The 21,083-nt window shown below is 39.7% G+C and overlaps 1 protein-coding gene and 1 long non-coding RNA gene across 3 annotated transcripts in view; both read right to left on the minus strand.

Moving 5' to 3' along the window:
- The window catches only part of LOC138853563 (uncharacterized), a 118,884-nt gene that overhangs the window by 51,881 nt on the left and 45,920 nt on the right, over positions 1–21,083 (minus strand). The window lies entirely within an intron of this gene.
- LOC128694039 (zinc finger protein 271-like) overlaps positions 1–21,083 on the minus strand; it is a 91,512-nt gene that overhangs the window by 47,573 nt on the left and 22,856 nt on the right. The window lies entirely within an intron of this gene.

The following is a 21,083-nucleotide window of genomic DNA, read 5'->3' on the forward strand; positions in this document are numbered from 1 at the left end:
CTCTGAAATCTCCTTGCTCATCCGCAATCCTACATTCTGTCTTACCTCTAATTCTTTCAATTATAACCCTACCGTACACTTTTCCTGGTATACTCGGTAAACTTATTCCTCTATAATTTTTACAGTCTCTTTTGTCCCCTTTCCCTTTATATAAAGGGACTATACATGCTCTCCGCCAATCCCTAGGTACCTTCCCCTCTTTCATACATTTATTAAACAAAAGTACCAACCACTCCAACACTATATCCCCCCTTGCTTTTAACATTTCTGTCATGGTCCCATCAGTTCCAGCTGCTTTACCCCCTTTCATTTTACGTAATGCCTCACGTACCTCCCCCACACTTACATTCTGCTCTTCTTCACTCCTAAAAGATGGTATACCTCCCTGACCAGTGCATGAAATTACTGCTTCTGTTTCTTCCTTAACATTTAAAAGTTCCTCAAAATATTCTCGCCATCTACCTAATACCTCCATCTCCCCATCTACTAACTCCCCTACTCTGTTTTTAACTGACAAATCCATACTTTCCCTAGGCTTTCTTAACTTGTTTAACTCACTCCAAAATTTTTTCTTATTTTCATTAAAATTTCTTGACAGTGCCTCTCCCACTCTTTCATCTGCTCTCCTTTTGCACTTTCTCACCACTCTCTTTACCTTTCTTTTACTCTCCATATACTCTGCTCTTCTTATAACACTTCTTTATAAAAACCTCTCATAAGCTACCTTTTTCTCTTTTACCACACCCTTTACTTCATCATTCCACCAATCACTCCTCTTTCCACCTGCCCTCACCCTCCTATAACCACAAACTTCTGCCCCACATTCTAATACTGCATTTTTAAAACTATTCCAACCCTCTTCAACCCCCCCACTACTCATCTTTGCACTAACCCACCTTTCTGCCAATAGTCGCTTATATCTCACCCGAAACTTCCTCCTCCCTTAGTTTATACACTTTCACCTCCCTCTTACTTGTTGTTGCCACCTTCCTCTTTTCCCATCTACCTCTTACTCTAACTGTAGCTACAACTAAATAATGATCCGATATATCAGTTGCCCCTCTATAAACATGTACATCCTGGAGCCTACCCATCAACCTTTTATCCACCAATACATAATCTAATAAACTACTTTCATTATGTGCTATATCATACCTTGTATATTTATTTATCCTCTTTTTCATAAAATATGTATTACTTATTACCAAATCTCTTTCTACAACATAGCTCAATTAAAGGCTCCCCATTTACATTTACCCCTGGCACCCCAAATTTACCTACTACTCCCTCCATAACATTTTTACCCACTTTAGCATTGAAATCCCCAACCACCATTACTCTCACACTTGATTCAAAACTCCCCACGCATTCACTCAACATTTCCCAAAATCTCTCTCTCCTCTACACTTCTCTCTTCTCCAGGTGCATACACACTTATTATAACCCACTTTTCACATCCAATCTTTATTTTACTCCACATAATCCTTGAATTAATACATTTATAGTCCCTCTTTTCCTGCCATAGCTTATCCTTCAACATTATTGCTACTCCTTCTTTAGCTCTAACTCTATTTGAAACCCCTGACCTAATCCCATTTATTCCTCTCCACTGAAACTCTCCCACCCCCTTCAGCTTTGTTTCACTTAAAGCCAGGACATCCAGCTTCTTCTCATTCATAACATCCACAATCATCTCTTTCTTATCATCTGCACAACATCCATGCACATTCAGACTTCCCACTTTGACAATTTTCTTCTTCTTATTCTTTTTAGTAATCTTTACAGGAAAAGGGGTTACTAGCCCATTGTTCCCGGCATTTTAGTTGACTTTTACAACACGCATGGCTTACGGAGGAAAGATTCTTATTCCACTTCCCCATGGATATAAAAGGAAAAGTAATAAGACCAAGAACTATTAAGATAAAATCAAAGAAAACTCAGATGAGTGTGTATAAATAAATGTGTACATGTATGTGTAGTGTGACCTAAGTGTAAGTAGAAGTAGCAAGACATACCTGTAATCTTGCGTATTTATGAGACAGACAAAAGACATCAGTAATCCTACCATCATGTAAAACAATCACAGGCTTTTGTTTTACGCTCACTTGGCAGGACGGTAGTACGTCCCTGGGTGGTTGGTGTCTACCAACCTACTACTTATATATGCCACATATAAACTAAATAATGTAGATCTTAATACTACTGATTGCGAAAAGGATTTAGGAGTTCTGGTTAGCAGTAATTTAAAACCAAGACAACAGTGCATTAGTGTTTGCAATAAAGCTAACAGAATTCTTGGCTTCATATCTAGAAGTAAAAATAATAGAAGTCCTCAGGTTGTTCTTCAACTCTATATATCCTTGGTTAGGCCTCATTTAGACTATGCTGCTCAGTTCTGGTCACCGTATTACAGAATGGATATAAATGCTCTGGAAAACGTACAGAGGAGGATGACAAAGATGATCCCATGTATCAGAAATCTTCCCTATGAGGATAGACTGAGGGCCCTGAATCTGCACTCTCTCGAAAGGCGTAGAATTAGGGGGGATACGATCGAGGTGTAAATGGAAAGCAGGAATAAATAAAGGGCATGTAAATAGCGTGCTGAAAATTTCCAGCCAAGACAGGACTCGCAGCAATGGTTTCAAGCTGGAAAAATTCAGTTTCAGAAAGGATATAGGAAAGCACTGGTTTGAAAATAGATGAGTGGAACAAACTCCCGAGTACAGTTATTCAGACTAAAACGTTGTGTAGTTTTAAAAATTTATTATCACACTGGCCGATTCCCACCAAGGCAGGGTGGCCCGAAAAAGAAAAACTTTCACCATCATTCACTCCATCACTGTCTTGCCAGAAGGGTGCTTTACACTACAGTTTTTAAACTGCAACATTAACACCCCTCCTTCAGAGTGCAGGCACTGTACTTCCCATCTCCAGGACTCAAATCCGGCCTGCCGGTTTCCCTGAACCCCTTCATAAATGTTACTTTGCTCACACTCCAACAGCACGTCAAGTATTAAAAACCATTTGTCTCCATTCACTCCTATCAAACACGCTCACGCATGCCTGCTGGAAGTCCAAGCCCCTCGCACACAAAACCTCCTTTACCCCCTCTCTCCAACCTTTCCTAGGCCGACCCCTACCCCGCCTTCCTTCCACTACAGACTGATACACTCTTGAAGTCATTCTGTTTCGCTCCATTCTCTCTACATGTCCGAACCACCTCAACAACCCTTCCTCAGCCCTCTGGACAACAGTTTTGGTAATCCCACACCTCCTCCTAACTTCCAAACTACGAATTCTCTGCATTATATTCACACCACACATTGCCCTCAGACATGACATCTCCACTGCCTCCAGCCTTCTCCTCGCTGCAACATTCATCACCCATGCTTCACACCCATATAAGAGCGTTGGTAAAACTATACTCTCATACATTCCCCTCTTTGCCTCCAAGGACAAAGTTCTTTGTCTCCACAGACTCCTAAGTGCACCACTCACTCTTTTCCCCTCATCATTTCTATGATTCCCCTCATTTTTCATAGACCCATCCGCTGACACGTCCACTCCCAAATATCTGAATACATTTACCTCCTCCATACTCTCTCCCTCCAATCTGATATTCAATCTTTCATCACCTAATCTTTTTGTTATCCTCATAACCTTACTCTTTCCTGTATTCACCTTTAATTTTCTTCTTTTGCACACCCTACCAAATTCATCCACCAATCTCTGCAACTTCTCTTCAGAATCTCCCAAGAGCACAGTGTCATCAGCAAAGAGCAGCTGTGACAACTCCCACTTTGTGTGTGATTCTTTATCTTTTAACTCCACGCCTCTTGCCAAGACCCTCGCATTTACTTCTCTTACAACCCCATCTATAAATATATTAAACAACCACGGTGACATCACACATCCTTGTCTAAGGCCTACTTTTACTGGGAAATAATTTCCCTCTTTCCTACATACTCTAACTTGAGCCTCACTATCCTCATAAAAACTCTTCACTGCTTTCAGTAACCTACCTCCTACACCATACACTTGCAACATCTGCCACATTGCCCCCCTATCCACCCTGTCATACGCCTTTTCCAAATCCATAAATGCCACAAAGACCTCTTTAGCCTTATCTAAATACTGTTCACTTATATGTTTCACTGTAAACACCTGGTCCACACACCCCCTACCTTTCCTAAAGCCTCCTTGTTCATCTGCTATCCTATTCTCCGTCTTACTCTTAATTCTTTCAATAATAACTCTACCATACACTTTACCAGGTATACTCAGCAGACTTATCCCCCTATAATTTTTGCACTCTCTTTTATCCCCTTTGCCTTTATACAAAGGAACTATGCATGCTCTCTGCCAATCCCTAGGTACCTTACCCTCTTCCATACATTTATTAAATAATTGCACCAACCACTCCAAAACTATATCCCCACCTGCTTTTAACATTTCTATCTTTATCCCATCAATCCCGGCTGCCTTACCCCCTTTCATTTTACCTACTGCCTCACGAACTTCCCCCACACTCACAACTGGCTCTTCCTCACTCCTACAAGATGTTATTCCTCCTTGTCCTATACACGAAATCACAGCTTCCCTATCTTCATCAACATTTAACAATTCCTCAAAATATTCCCTCCATCTTCCTAATACCTCTAACTCTCCATTTAATAACTCTCCTCTCCTATTTTTAACTGGCAAATCCATATGTTCTCTAGGCTTTCTTAACTTGTTAATCTCACTCCAAAACTTTTTCTTATTTTCAACAAAATTTGTTGATAACATCTCACCCACTCTCTCATTTGCTCTCTTTTTACATTGCTTCACCACTCTCTTAACCTCTCTCTTTTTCTCCATATACTCTTCCCTCCTTGCATCACTTCTACTTTGTAAAAACTTCTCATATGCTAACTTTTTCTCCCTTACTGCTCTCTTTACATCATCATTCCACCAATCGCTCCTCTTCCCTCCCGCACCCACTTTCCTGTAACCACAAACTTCTGCTGAACACTCTAACACTACATTTTTAAACCTACCCCATACCTCTTCGACCCCATTGCCTATGCTCTCATTAGCCCATCTATCCTCCAATAGCTGTTTATATCTTACCCTAACTGCCTCCTCTTTTAGTTTATAAACCTTCACCTCTCTCTTCCCTGATGCTTCTATTCTCCTTGTATCCCATCTACCTTTTACTCTCAGTGTAGCTACAACTAGAAAGTGATCTGATATATCTGTGGCCCCTCTATAAACATGTACATCCTGAAGTCTACTCAACAGTCTTTTATCTACCAATACATCCAACAAACTACTGTCATTTCGCCCTACATCATATCTTGTATACTTATTTATCCTTTTTTTCTTAAAATATGTATTACCTATAACTAAACCCCTTTCTATACGAAGTTCAATCAAAGGGCTCCCATTATCATTTACACCTGGCACCCCAAACTTACCTACCACACCCTCTCTAAAAGTTTCTCCTACTTTAGCATTCATGTCCCCTACCACAATTACTCTCTCACTTGGTTCAAAGGCTCCTATACATTCACTTAACATCTCCCAAAATCTCTCTCTCTCCTCTGCATTCCTCTCTTCTCCAGGTGCATACACGCTTATTATAACCCACTTCTCGCATCCAACCTTTACTTTAATCCACATAATTCTTGAATTTACACATTCATATTCTCTTTTCTCCTTCCATAACTGATCATTCAACATTACTGCTACCCCATCCTTTGCTCTAACTCTCTCAGATACTCCAGATTTAATCCCATTTATTTCCCCCCACTGAAACTCCCCTACCCCCTTCAGCTTTGTTTCGCTTAGGGCCAGGACATCCAACTTCTTTTCATTCATAACATCAGCAATCATCTGTTTCTTGTCATCCGCACTACATCTACGCACATTTAAGCATCCCAGTTTTATAAAGTTTTTCTTCTTCTCTTTTTTAGTAAATGTCTACAGGAGAAGGGGTTACTAGCCCATTGCTCCCGGCATTTTAGTCGCCTCATACGACACGCATGGCTTACGGAGGAAAGATTCTTTTCCACTTCCCCATGGACAATAGAAGAAATAAAGAAGAACAAGAGCTATTTAGAAAAAGGAGAAAAACCTAGATGTATGTATATGTTTTAAAAATAGGTTAGATAAATACATGAGTGGGTGTGGGTGGGTGTGAGTTGGACCTGACTAGCTTATGCTGCTGGGTCTGGTGCAGTGCCCCATCCTTGAGTGGAGATGATCAGACTGGGTGGGTCATTGGGCTAATCGGGGGGGGGGGGGGGGGCATGGACCTGCTCCACATGGGTCAGTAGGCCTGTTGCAGTGTTCCTTCTTTCTTATGTTCTTATGTTATTATTATTATTATTATTATTATTATTATTATTATTATGAATAATAATAATAATATCTTCATTCACTCTAAAAATGGTGTGTTGCTGTTTGTTTATTCTGAACTAACTTATACAACTTCATGTTGTCTGCCACTGCTGCTTCATGTTGTCTGCCACTGCTGCTTCATGTCTGTCACCGCTACCTCATAATGTCTACCACTGATGTCGCCAAAGAATCGAACATTTTTGTTATTTTTGAGCTCAATTCCAAGGTACTTTTCATCGTGAAACCAATTAAAATCATAATTATTTTTGTAGTATATCTTCCATTCTATCACATGAGACCAAACAAAGCGAGAATACAACCATAAAAACCATACGAAAATATACCGCCAAGGGGAGGCTAATGGCTAAGAAGTGAACTCCATTATTTATGGTCCAATTTCTTTCAATTTTGGTGTACGTTAACCCCTTCAGGGTCCAAGGCCAAAATCTGAAGTGGTGCTCCACTGTCCAAGAAATTTTTAAAAAAAAAAAAAAAAAAAAAAATTCTTACAGAATTAGAGAGCATATTTTTGTGAAGGTAATAAGAAAAAAAAAAAAATTCTGACCAGTGCCGAGAAATTTGTCCAAAATGACGTGGTGGCGGCAACATCGACAAATTCCATATACGCGCATTACTTTATTTAGCAGTTTTTGTAGTTTTTTCTTTTCTTTTCCAATTTTTTTCTTTTCCTACTAACATTTGGGGCCTGAGAGACCAATACTGTATATAATGTATATATATAAACTCACTGTATTGAACACAATAACCGCACTAAAGTTATTATCATATTATTGTTTACCACTGTTGTTTATTACAATAAACATGCACAAATCTTGTATAATACTAATGTTCTAACATATATTTACATATTTACAATCAATGGACATGGTTTTAGAACTGCTGGAGCTTGTGGAACTCCTTGAAACAAGGCACCATGCACAGAGGTACCTTACATTCCTCACACATAAACCGAGTGTCTTTGTGTCTTTGCTGCCGTCGTTTTGTTTGTGCACAGACGATGCATCTCTTCTGAGCAAATTTCTTCTGAGTTGAAGGAAGCTGTATTATGAAATGATCACCTTCCCTCCTCAAACGCTTGGGTATATCCTGAGGAATTCGAGGACCTTGTTGTATAGCAGGTGTTCTTACCTGGTACTTCATTATGAGTTGTCTGACAACAGACAAACAAAATTCACCATACGGTGGTCTGTTGCCAGTCTTCATTTGGTACATATTATATGCATTCAGCATTGAAATGTCCATGAGATGGAAGAAAAGTTTCATGTACCACTTGTAACTTTTACGAACACAATCAACAAAACCAATCTGCAAGTCACATTTGTCAACCAAGCGCATGTTTTGCGTATAATCAATCACTGTCACTGGTTTTCGAATACGTTCATTAGTCACTCGATCAACTTTGCCACTGTTTTGCATTTCATTATGGTGAATGGTTGTCAACAATGTGACATCTCGTTTGTCATGCCACCGTAATGCCATGATGTCACTGGCAGTAAACACCTGCACGTCATCACCACGAGCACCTGTGTTGAGCCTGGGCATATGTTTACGATTAGAACGCACTGTGCCACACACATCTGTCTTGTTCACTCACAAGAAATCACTGAGTAATGGGCTTGTGTACCAGTTATCGGTATATAATGTATGCCCCTTACCAAGATAAGGTGCCATCATACTTCTCACTACGTCACCTAAGATACCCAATAACATCTTGGTATCTTTCAATGTTTTACTTCCTGTGTATACAACAATATCCAATACCAGGCCACTGTCACAGTCACAGAGTACAAACAGTTTTATACCAAAGCGTTTCCTCTTGCTCGGTATATACTGCTTGAATGACAGCCTACCTTTGAACAAAATCAAAGACTCGTCAATTACAAGATTCTTGAATGGATAAAAGTATATGCTGAACTTTTGTTTGAGATACATAAAAACATTTCTAATCTTGTATAACCTGTCACTTCTGTCAGGCCTGGTTTTGTCAGAGAAGTGCAACATACATAACAATAAGATAAACCTGTTCACTGGGATGATTTCACTGAAGACCGGGGTAGAAATTAGCCGATCTGTGGACCAGTATGCTTTTATATTATGCTTATAGACATGAGGCATAAGTATTATTGTTGCAAAAAGCAAATACATTTCTGCAACAGTCGTCTCTTTCCACCGGTGTAGTCTTAACTGTGGTGATATGATCGTATTTGCCATGGTGTACTCAAAATACTTATTACTTTCCCTGACAATAGTTTCCATCAATGGCTGGTCAAAGAATAATTCAAAGAATTCCAGTTCATTGGCCGTGATTCCAAGGGGACAAGTAGGTAGAATTCCACTTTGAGAGTCATCAAAGTGGTAGGACTTGGGAACAAAATTGGGATTTTGCTGCCAATCCCAGATACGAGGTTTGCTGGTGGATACTGGACATCATAGGCTGGTTGTGCGGGTGGTTGTGGTTGTGGTGGGCTGGTGGCTGACGCTCCGCTTTGTCCTTGAACTGAGGAGCCAGCAGCGTGTGTCCCAGCCTGGGCTGGTGAGTCACGCATGGCGGTGCCACTACCATCACCACTACCACCATCTGCTGATGCCTGTGGTCTATCCATGCCAAGTGTAGCCACATCATCCTCACTATCACTATCTAAACCTGGTGTAGGGCCACGGGATGTACTCCAGGATGTACTCCGGGATGTACTCCGTCCCCTGGGCACAGCATAGGGCACACTACCCGAGCGCATGCAGCGGCGTACATACCGATGCTTCACTGGTGAATATGATTCCTCACTATCACTACTCGAATGATCGTCAAGAGCAATAAAATCACAATCCACGTCACTATCATCATCATTACTGAAGTCAGAGGCCTGGCCATGCGAAAATAATAGTTTTCTCTTGCGCTGAGGTACAACTGACCGTGACTGAGGAGTGCCCACACCAGAGGTAGAAGGTTGAGGATCGTCAGGGATTTCTGCACTATTATCGATATCCTGGTCATTCCTTTTGGTCACTAACTGATCAAAGTCAAAGAATTCATCTTCATTTCCACTTCCATCAGTGTCAGAACTATCAGATAGGAAGAGGAGAGTCCCAATTTTCCATGGAGTGAGAGCTGACTTGCGATGAGGCATGGTGAACAAGGGTAACCGAGCCGGCGTTCCCACAATGTTATGCGGGCGCCTAGATTTTTTGTTTATGGCGCACACCCACCACGCAGACCCATTCTCTCACATGTAGGCCTATGAGCGCTTTCGCGCTAAATTTGACGGCACTAGAATTTTGGCATAGATCTACGGTTTGGACACTCAACGTAAAGCCGTAGATCTACGGGACGGACCCTGAAAGGGTTAAGAAGCATCTTTTCATCATACATTGCCCAAGTTTCAATAAGATAGTCCAACAAATAACTGAGATCCAATTCCCTAGATCAAGAGCAAGAGCCCCCTCACCAGTGTCAATTAACCTCCCTTGAGGCCCGCTTGCATCTGGAAATTTTGCTCGTGTCTGGAAGCAAAAAATCTACTGATCAGTTGCTCGTATCTGGAAAAACTTGCACGTGGATGCACTCGTAAGTAGAGGTTCCACTGTATTCCATTGTTTTTAGTGCTTGTAACTGCTAAATAAGCCACCATGGGCCCAAAGAAAGCTTCTAGTGCCAGCCCTGTGGTAAAGAAGGAAAGAAACGCAATAGAATTCGAGAAAAACTTGTAGCAAAGTACCAAAGTGGAGCAGGAAGAGAGAGGGGATAATGTGCCTTCTGCAGTGATTCTATGATATGTACGATACTAAAGCAGCAGGTATCCATAAAGGCTATAGTGCCAGCCAGCGATACGAAGATACATAGCTGGCCTGCGACGTATCTTCCACCAAACTAATTAAACTAACACCGCCTCCAAGGTAAGAGTAAATATAAAAGCGTAAGTATAGAAGCAAATATAAGTGTAAATATAAAAGGACCCCAATGGAAATAAGTCACTGACTTTTTTAGGTTATCCTAGGTATTTTACACATATGCTACTATGAATGTAACTGTATTTGTGTATACCTGAATAACTTATTTACTTACATATTTATAATTTAAAATGTAAATATTTCTTATTTATAAACTGAAATGTAAATATTTCTTATTTATAAATTACATACATTGTTTAAGTGTGAATAATGGTGGTGGCTTCTGCTGACGCCTCCACCACCATGTATGGCTTCTCTCAGTCGCCCTTATAAACCCAACACCACCACCACCACTTACTCCTCACATACATTATGAAATATTTTATTCATTCTAGATTATATATCATGCTTCTATGTAATTAATATTGTTTATTATGTCATACAGGTCCTCCATCACAAATCCGGCATCACTGGGACCTGTAGTGTGCCGGATTACTGAGTGGTTAGGTTAGAATACACTTAATAAAATTAAAGAACTTGACTTACACAAAGTTCATTGAACATCGGCAAAAATCGAACATTTCCACTACTTTGAGCTCAATTTCAAGGTACTTTTCGTCATGAAAGCAATCAAAATCATGTCTATTTCTGTAATATATCTTCCATTCTATCAAATGAGCCCACAAAAATGAGAATACAACCATAAAAACCATACAAAAATATACTGCAAAGAGGCGGCTAATGGCTGAGAAGTGAACTCCCTTATTTATCATCCGTCTTTTTTATTTTTGTTGTACGTTAAGAAGCATCTTTCCATCATACATTGCCCAAGTTTCAATGAGATAGCCCAACAAACAAGCGAGAAAAAAAAATATTTACCAAAAATCATATATGGCATGCCCAAGCCAGGTACTGGAAATAAGTCACTTTGTCTGACTTTTCTGGGTTATCCTAGGTTCTCTATACATACACTGCCATGTATGATAATCTATGTAACTGTATTTGTAAATACCTGGATAAACTTATTTACTTCTAGTCTGTCAACTGAGTACAAGAAACTGCCCATTCACTTATTTCAACTACCCAATAAAGTGGTCAGAAATTGGCAATTTGGCCGATTTCACAAAAATTTCAACAGATGCCAATTTCAAAATAGGATCCAGAATAAACAATGCAGACATTCCTGGCACTAAAATAACATTTTCTCTGTTCATTAGTCATGGCTACAGGCCCCACTTATATTACTCTTGCTTACCATTTGGAATTTTTATTCACAAAAAATAAAAGATTTACTGTTATGCAGACTGCTGCATTATTGTAATAATTGTATAAATAATGTCAACCCATTCTTGACTACATATTGGAATTTGGACTGGCAGGCGGACAGGTATTGGACGGTGATGTCATTTCTTTACTCTTGAGCTTCGCTAAAGAATAGAACATTTTCGCTACTGTGAGCGCAATTTCAAGGTACTCCTCGTCATGAAAGCAGTCAAAATCATATCTATTTCTGTAATATATCTTTCATTCTATCAAATGAGACGGAAAAAATGAGAATATAACCATAAAACCATACAAAAATATACCGCTAAGCGGCCGCTAATGGCTGAGAAGTGAACTCCGCTATTTATGGTTTGATTTCTTTCATTTTTGGTGTATGTTAAGAAGTATCTTTCCATCATACATTGCCCAAGTTTGAATAAGATAACCCAACAAACAACTGAGAAAATTATAATATAATAATAATAATATCTTTATTTACTACACGCACATGTATAAGGTATAAGGTATACAGTGACATACTACTATATAGAAAGCCGCTTGTTATGCAGAGTATTTCAAGAAAATTAAGTCAGTGTCCCAGGATAACACCCACACTAGTCGGCTAACACCCAGGTACCCATTTATTGATGGGTAAACATAGACAACAGGTGTAAAGAAGCACGCCTAATGTTTCTACCCAGGCTGGGAATTGAATAGTTACCAAAAATCATATATGGCTAACCCAAGCCAGGTACTAAAAAATAAGCCACGTTGACTTTTTTTGGGTTATCCTAGGTTCTCTACACACATGTTGCTATGTGTGATAATCTATATAGAGAAAATAACTTTTTTGTTTCAGGTTTATGGTGCAGTACGAGTGTATATCACAGTTAGCCCTGTGCTATACTCCGTTTTCTCTAATATAAGCCCCCAAGACGGGGATAGGAAAATGGTATTTGTATACCATATCCTCTTCATACCTCAGTCGAACTGCTCGGTGTTATGCCAAATATTATTCATTCTGGAGTATTTAACGTGTTTTATGTTATTTATATTGTTTATTATGTCATATTAGATCAATTGTGATAGGCAAATAAACTGTAGTGTTGATATTAGCGTAATAATAAAGCATATTCTCCTGCTTCACGAGACTGAGCTCATGGCAACCAACAGAGGCTTCAAAGCCACCTTATCTTTAATGGATAATGTACTGTGTCGGTGCTTTACATAATGAGAAGCATTTCTTTTATTCATTGGAACCATGGCTAGGGCTAAAAGTAAGCAGGTTAAAACAATAAATGGAGAAAAAGAAATTGGAATGACCTATGCAGCAAGTAGCGCCACCAAACAGTACCAACAGGTTGGTGTGGCGACCCTAGAAATTTGAAATTATGGCCATCGAGATGATATTAGCATCATATTGAAGCATAATAAACTCGCCTTCCTCTCGCCTCCTACCTGTCTTCCATACAACAAGAGTCAATAAAGATAAGTGTGATGTTAACCCTTTCAGGGTTTCGGCCGTAGTAGTACGGCTTACGCATCAGGGTTTTTGACGTACTAGTATGCCTAAATTCTAGCACCCTAAAATCTAGTGAGAGAAAGCTGGTAGTCCTACATATGAAAGAATGGGTCTATGTGGTCAGTGTGCACAATATAAAAAAATCCTGCAGCACATAGTGCATAATGAGAAAAAAAAACTTTGACCGTGTTTTTGGATTAACCCTTTCAGGGTCCGTCCCGTAGATCTACGGCTGGTCGGTGAGTGTCCAAACCGTAGATCTACGCCAAAATTCTAGCGCCGTCAAATTTAGCGCGAAAGCGCTCATAGGCCTACATATGAGAGAATGGGTCTGCGTGGTGGGTGTGCGCCGTAAACAAAAAATCTAGGCGCCTGCATAGCATTGTGGGAACGCCGGCTCAGTTACCCTTGTTCACCATGTCTCGTCGCAAGTCAGCTCTCACTCCCCGGAAAATTGGGACTCTCCTCTTCCTGTCTGATAGTTCTGACACTGATGGAAGTGGAAATGAAGACGAATTCTACGGCTTTGATGAGTTAGTGACCGAAAATAATGACCAGGATATCGATAATAGTGCAGAAAACCCCGACGATCCTCGACCTTCTACCTCTGGTGTGGGCACTCGTGACTCACGGTCGGTTGTTCCTAAACGTAAGAGAAAACTAATATTTTCCCGTGGCCTGGCCTCTGACTTCAGTAATGACGATGATTCTGACGTGGATTGTGATTTTATTGCGCTCGACGATCATTCGAGTAGTGATAGTGAGGAAACATATTCACCAGTGAAGCGTCGGTATGTGCGCCGCCGCATGCGCTCGGGTAGTGTACCCTATGCTATGCCCAGGGGACGGAGTACATCCCGTAGTACATCCCGGAGTACATCCCGTGGCCCTACACCCGTTTTAGGTAGTGATAGTGAGGATGATGTGGCTACACTTGGCATGGATGGGCCACAGACATCAGTGGATGGTGTTAGTGGGGCTGGTGGTGGTAGTGGCACCGCCATGCGTGACTCGCTGTGCCACGCGGGAACCCACGCTGCTGACTCGTCAGTTCAAGGACAAAGCGGAGCGTCACCCACCAGCCCGCCACAACCACCCGTACAACCAGCCTATGATGTCCAGTATCCACCAGCAAACCGTATCTGGGATTGGCAGCAAAATCCCAATTTTGTTCCCAGCCCTCACCACTTTGATGACTCGCAAAGTGGAATTCTACCTACCTGTCCCCTTGGAACCACGGCCAATGAACTGGAATTCTTTGAATTATTCTTTGACCAGCCATTGATGGAAACTATTGTCAGGGAAAGTAATAAGTATTTTCAGTACACCATGGCAAATACGATCTTATCACCACAGTCAAGACTACACAGGTGGAAAGAGACGACTGTTGCAGAAATGTATTTGCTTTTTGCAACAATAATGCTTATGCCTCACGTCTATAAGCATAATATAAAAGCATACTGGTCCACAGATTGGCTAATTTGTACCCCATCCTTCAGTGAAATAATACCAGTGAACAGGTTTATCTTACTCTTACGTATGTTGCACTTCTCTGACAAAACCAGGCCTGACAGAAGTGACAGGTTATACAAGATTAGAAATGTTTTCATGTATCTCAAACAAAAGTTCAGGATGTACTTTTATCCATTCAAGAATCTTGTAATTGACGAGTCTTTGATTTTGTTCAAAGGTAGACTGTCATTCAAGCAGTATATACCGAGCAAGAGGAACCGCTTTGGTATAAAATTGTTTGTACTCTGTGATTGTGACAGTGGCCTGGTGTTGGATATTGTTGTATACACGGGTAGTAAAACATTGAAAGATACCAAGATGTTATTGGGTATATCAGGTGACGTAGTGAGAAACATGATGGCACCTTATCTTGGTAAGGGCCATACATTATATACCGATAACTGGTACACAAGCCCATTACTCAGTGATTTCATGCGAGTGAACAAGACAGATGTGTGTGGCACAGTGCGTTCTAATCGTAAACATATGCCCAGGCTCAACGCAGGTGTTCGTGGTGATGACGTGCAGGTGTTTACTGCCAATGACATCATGGCATTACGGTGGCATGACAAACGAGATGTCACATTGTTGACAACCATTCACCGTAATGAAATGCAAGACAGTGGCAAAGTTGATCGAGTGACTAATGAACGTATTCGAAAACCAGTGACAGTGATTGATTATACACAAAACATGCGCTTGGTTGACAAGTGTGACATGCAGATTGGTTTTGTTGACTGTGTTCGTAAGAGTTACAAGTGGTACATGAAACTTTTCTTCCATCTCATGGACATTTCAATGCTGAATGCATATAATATGTACCAAATAAAGACTGGTAACAGACCACCGTATGGTGAATTTTGTTTGTCTGTTGTCAGACAACTCATAATGAAGTACCAGGTAACAACACCTGCAATACAACATGGTCCTCGAATTCATCACAATATACCCAAGCGTTTGAGAAGAGAAGGTGATCATTTCATAATACAGCTTCCTTCAACTCAAAAGAAATTTGCTCAGAAGAGATGCATTGTCTGTGCACAAACAAAACGACGGCAACAAAGACGCAAAGACACTCGGTTTATGTGTGAGGAATGTAAGGTGCCTCTGTGCATGGTGCCTTGTTTCAAGGAGTTCCACAAGCTCCAGCAGTTCTAAAACCATGTCCAGTGATTGTAAATATGTAAATATATGATAGAACATTAGTATTATACAATATTTGTGCATGTTTATTGTAATAAACAGTGGTAAACAATAATATGATAATAACTTTAGTGCGGTTATTGTGTTCAATACAGTGAGTTTATATATATAAATTATATACAGTATTGGTCTCTCAGGCCCCAAATGTTAGTAGGAATAGAAAAAAATTGGAAAAGAAAAGAAAAAACAACTAAAACAACAAAATAATATAATACGCGTATGTGGAATTCGTCGATGTTGCCGCCACCACATCATTTTCTACAAACTTCTTGGCACTGTATCTCGGTAAGTACTGATCAGATTCTAATTTTTTTGTTTTATTACCTTCACAAAAATATGCTCTTTAATTCTGTAAGAAAAAATAATTTTTTTTTTTTTTCAAAATTTCTTGGACACTGGTGCGTGACTTCAGATTTTGGCCTTGGACCCTGAAAGGGTTAAAACAGCGACTTTGCACTGTATTTTCGTATGGTATTTATTGTTGTATTCTAGTTTTCCTGGTCTCATTTTATAGAATGGAAAACATATTACAGAAATTGAGACGATTGACTGGTTTTACAATGAAAAGTACCTTGAAATTGAGCTCAAAGTAGCAGAAATGTTCGATTTTTACCAAAGTTCAAAAGTAAACAAATCATGCAAAGCGTCCAATACACGTCAACTGGTGAGTCTAACATTCTTTCACAAGTGCGCCGATATTATTTATACCATTTCTACACTAATGCAGTGGTCTGCATAACAGTAAATCTTCTATTGTTTGTGAGAATAAAAATTCAAAGTGGAAAGCAAAAGAATGTAAGAGGGGCATGGGGGCGTGACTAATGAACAGAGGAAATGTTATTTTAGTGCCAGGAATGTCTTTCTTGTTTATTCTGGACCCTATTTGGAAATTGGCATCTTTTGAAATGTGTGTGAAATTGGCAAAATTGCTAAATTCTGACCACTGTATTGGATAGTTGAAATCAGTAAATGGGTGGTTTCTTGTACTCATTCGATAGAAAAAATGGAGTTCTAGCAAAATAGTTATGATTTTTGTCGACTAGTACAATGGAAATGGCCGAAAATAGGGCTCAAAGTAGGCAAAATCGCCGATGCGTAAACATAGTCGAGACGGCTAACTTCGCAAGAGCATAATTCCTTAAGTTTTCCATCAAATTTCATATTTTTGGTGTCATTATGATCGGGAAAAGATTCTCTATCTTTTCATGAGAATTTTTTTTTTTTTCTTGAATTTGGGTGACCCTGAGAACAAGTCTGGGAGAGGGCCTGCTGACCCTGAAAGGGTTAAATGTTCATTTATCCATTTTATTAGTGCTTTATATTTATTTGTCATTGCTTTCTGTATGAATATCTATATTTAACCCTTTGACTGTTTCGGCCATATATATAAGTCTTACGAGCCAGTGTTTCGAACGTATATATACTCAATTCTAGTGGCTTCAAATCAAGCAGGAGAAAGCTGGTAGGCCCACATGTGAGAGAATGGGTCTGTGTGGTCAGTGTGCACTGTATAAAAAAAAATCCTGCAGCACGCAGTGCAAGAGAAAAAAAAACTCTGACCGTGTTTTAGGATTAATACACCGACCATGAGGTGTATTTCATATAGTATTTCTAGTTGTATTCTCGTTTTCTTGGTCTTATTTGATAGAATGGAAAAAAATACAGAAATAGAAATTATTTTGATTGGTTTCACGATGAAAACGACCATGAAATTGAGCTCAAAGTAGCGGAAATGTTCGATTTTTACCAATGTTCAAGAGTCAGCAAATCACACCACACGTCCAATACACGTCAACTGGGGAGTCTAATATTCTTTCACTAGTGCACTGATATTATTTATACCATTTTTACAATAATGCAGTAGTCTGCATAACAATAAATCTTCTATTTTTTGTGTGAATAAAAAATCAAAACAGAAAGTAAGAGTAATATAAGAGGGGCCTGGAGATGTGACTAATGAAGAGAGGATATGTTATTTTAGTGCCAAGAATGTCTGCATTGTTTATTCTGGACCCTATTTTGAAATTGGCATCCTTTTCAAATTGCGTGAAATTGGTCAAATTGCCAAATACTGACCACTTTGTGTACGAAATGGTATATAATACCGACAAGATGAGAGTAAGACACATGTGCAACATCTGGGTATCTTTATTGTAGACGTTTCGCCATCCAGTGGCTTTATCAATACAAATTCTAGGACATAACTTGAAGACAGTAGAACTATGTACAGAAGATGAGGTAATCAGTCCCTCAACCTAGGAGTAGGTGCGAAGAGCACCATAGTCGTGGAGATTCTGGAATCTCCACGACTATGGTGCTCTTCGCACCTACTCCTAGGTTGAGGGACTGATTACCTCATCTTCTGTACATAGTTCTACTGTCTTCAAGTTATGTCCTAGAATTTGTATTGATAAAGCCACTGGATGGCGAAACGTCTACAATAAAGATACCCAGATGTTGCACATGTGTCTTACTGACCACTTTATTGGGTAGTTGACATCTGTAAATGGGCAGTTTCTTGTACACAATTGATAGAAAAAATGGAGTTCTAAAGAAATAGCTATGAGTTTGGTCGACTGGAACAATGGAACTGGCTGAAAATAGGGCTCAAAGTCGGCAAAATCGCCGATGAGTATATATCGCTGAGATCGCTAACTTCACGGGAGTGTAATTCCCTAAGTTTTCTATTAAATTTCATACTTTTGGTTTCATTACATCAGGAAAAGATTCTCTATCATTTCATAAGAAAAAATAATTTTTTTTTTCCAAAAATTTTGCGACATAGAATGAGTTTCAGAAATGGGCTTGTGACAGTCAAAGGGTTAATCTTTAAAAAAAAAATTTTTATTGTTAATACTTTTGGGCGCCTGAAATGGATTAATTGGATTTCCATTAATTCTTATGGGGAAAATTAATTCGGCTAACGACAAAATTGGTTAAAGGCAAGCTCTCTGAAACAGATTAATGCCATTACCCGAGGGTCCGCTGTACGTAATAATAATAATGCAGTGGAACCTCTACTTACGAGTGCATCCACGTGCAAGTTTTTCCAGATAAGAGCAGCTGCTCGGTCGATATTTTGCTTTCAGACGAGAGCAAAATTTCCAGATGCGAGCGGGCCTCAAGGTAGGTTAATTGACACTGGTGAAGGGGCTCTTGCTCTTGATCTAGGGAATTGGATATCAGTTGTTTGTTAGACTATCTTATTGAAACTTGGACAATGTATGATGAAAAGATGCTTCTTAACGCATACCAAAAATGAAAGAAATCGGACCATAAATAATGGAATTCACTTCTCAGCCATTAGCCTCCCCTTGGCGGTATATTTTCATATGGTTTGTATGGTTGTATTCTCGCTTTATTTGGTCTCATGTGATAGAATGGAAGATATACTACAAAAATAAATATGATTTTAATTGGTTTCACGATGAAAAGTACCTTGAAACTGAGCTCAAAATAGCAGAAATGTTTGATTCTTTGGCGACATCAGTGGTAGACATCATGAGGTAGCAGTGGCAGACAACATGAAGCAGCAGTGACAGACAACATGAAGCAACAGTGGCAGACATCATGAGGTAGCAGTGGCAAACATGAAGCAGCAGTTGCAGACATCATGAGGTAGCAGTGGCAGACAACATGAGGTAGCAGTGGCAGACAACATGAGGTAGCAGTGGCAGACAACATGAAGCAGCAGTGACAGACAACATGAAACAGCAGTGACAGACAACATGAAGTAGCAGTGACAAAATGAAGCAGCAGTGAAAGACAACATGAAGCAACAGCGGCAGACATCATGAGGTAGCAGTGGCAGACAACATGAAGCAGCAGTGGCAGACATCATGAGGTAGCAGTGGCAGACAACATGAGGTAGCAGTGGCAGACAACATGAAGCAGCAGTGACAGACAACATGAAGCAGCAGTGACAGACAATATGAAGCAACAGTGGCAGACAACATGAAGAAGCAGTGGCAGACAACATGAAGCAGCTGTGGCAGACATCATGAGGTAGCAGTGGCAGACAACATGAAGCAGCAGTGGCAAAGTGAAGCATCAACAGTGTAGCAATTAAGTTTAGCATTAAGAGTGTAGCAATTAAGTGTACCATTAAGAGTGTAGCACTTACAAGTCACTCTGACTTTTTTGGGTTACCCTAGGTTCTCTACACATGTAGTCAGGAGCAGGAATGGCCCTATAAACCCCGACAACAATGGCTGATGTCACCACCACTAGCCACATACCTAATGGCATGTATTTTATTCATTCTAGTGTATATATCATGTTTCTATGCTATTAATATTGTTTACTGTGTCATATTACATGAACTGTGATAGATAAATAAGCTGTAGGGTTGATATTAGGGAAAAAATTTAAGTATTTTCTCGTGCCTGGAATTCCACTGGAACGAATTAATTCCATTTCAATTAATTTAAATGAGGAAAACTGACTCTGCCAACAAGCAAATCCATGGGTCATGGAACGTATTAAACTCGTAAGAAGAGGTTCCACTGTACTTATAATAATATGTAATACTATGAAGAATTGAGACACTTACGCAACATATGGGAATCTTTACTGAAGAAACGTTTCGCCACACAGTGGCTTCATCAGTCCAATACAAAGCAGGAAGGTATAAGGAGAGGAGGAGTTGAGGTAATCAGTCTCTCAGCCTGGTGAAACGTTTCTTCAATAAAGATTCCCATATGTTGCATACATGTCTCAATTCTTCAAGCTGTCGGTTTTCAAAACCATTTATCTCGCACATAATACTATAGTAATACAGTGGATCCCCGGTTTTCATAATTAATCCATTCCAGAGAGAGTGACTAAACCCGAATCTGATGATTTACAAATTAATTTTCCCCATAAGAAATAATGTATATCCAATGAATCCGTTTCAGACACCCAAGTATTAAAAAAAATGTTTTCTACATGAAATATACATTTACCTACACAGAAAACAATGATATATGAAGAATAAAGCAATAATAACATCACACTTACCTTAATTGAAGACATGGTGATGTATGGAAGATGGGAGGAGGGGAGAGGATGGAGGAGTTTACAACTGTTTGAAAGGGGAATCCCCTTCCATAAAGCCTTCAGGTACTAAGTCCTTATCCTGGGTTACGTCCCTTTGTTTTTTAATGCCACTAGGACCAGCTTGAGAGTCACTGGACCTGTCACTTAAAAAAGTGTTCCAGAGAGGTCTGTTTCTGGCCTATGAAGATTGATTCTGGCCTATGTTAGGAATTGTGTTAGGAGACAGGACAAGATAGTCCTTCAATATGAC

This window comes from Cherax quadricarinatus, chromosome 33 (genome assembly GCF_038502225.1).
Source record: "Cherax quadricarinatus isolate ZL_2023a chromosome 33, ASM3850222v1, whole genome shotgun sequence".
NCBI classification, from domain to species: domain Eukaryota; kingdom Metazoa; phylum Arthropoda; class Malacostraca; order Decapoda; family Parastacidae; genus Cherax; species Cherax quadricarinatus.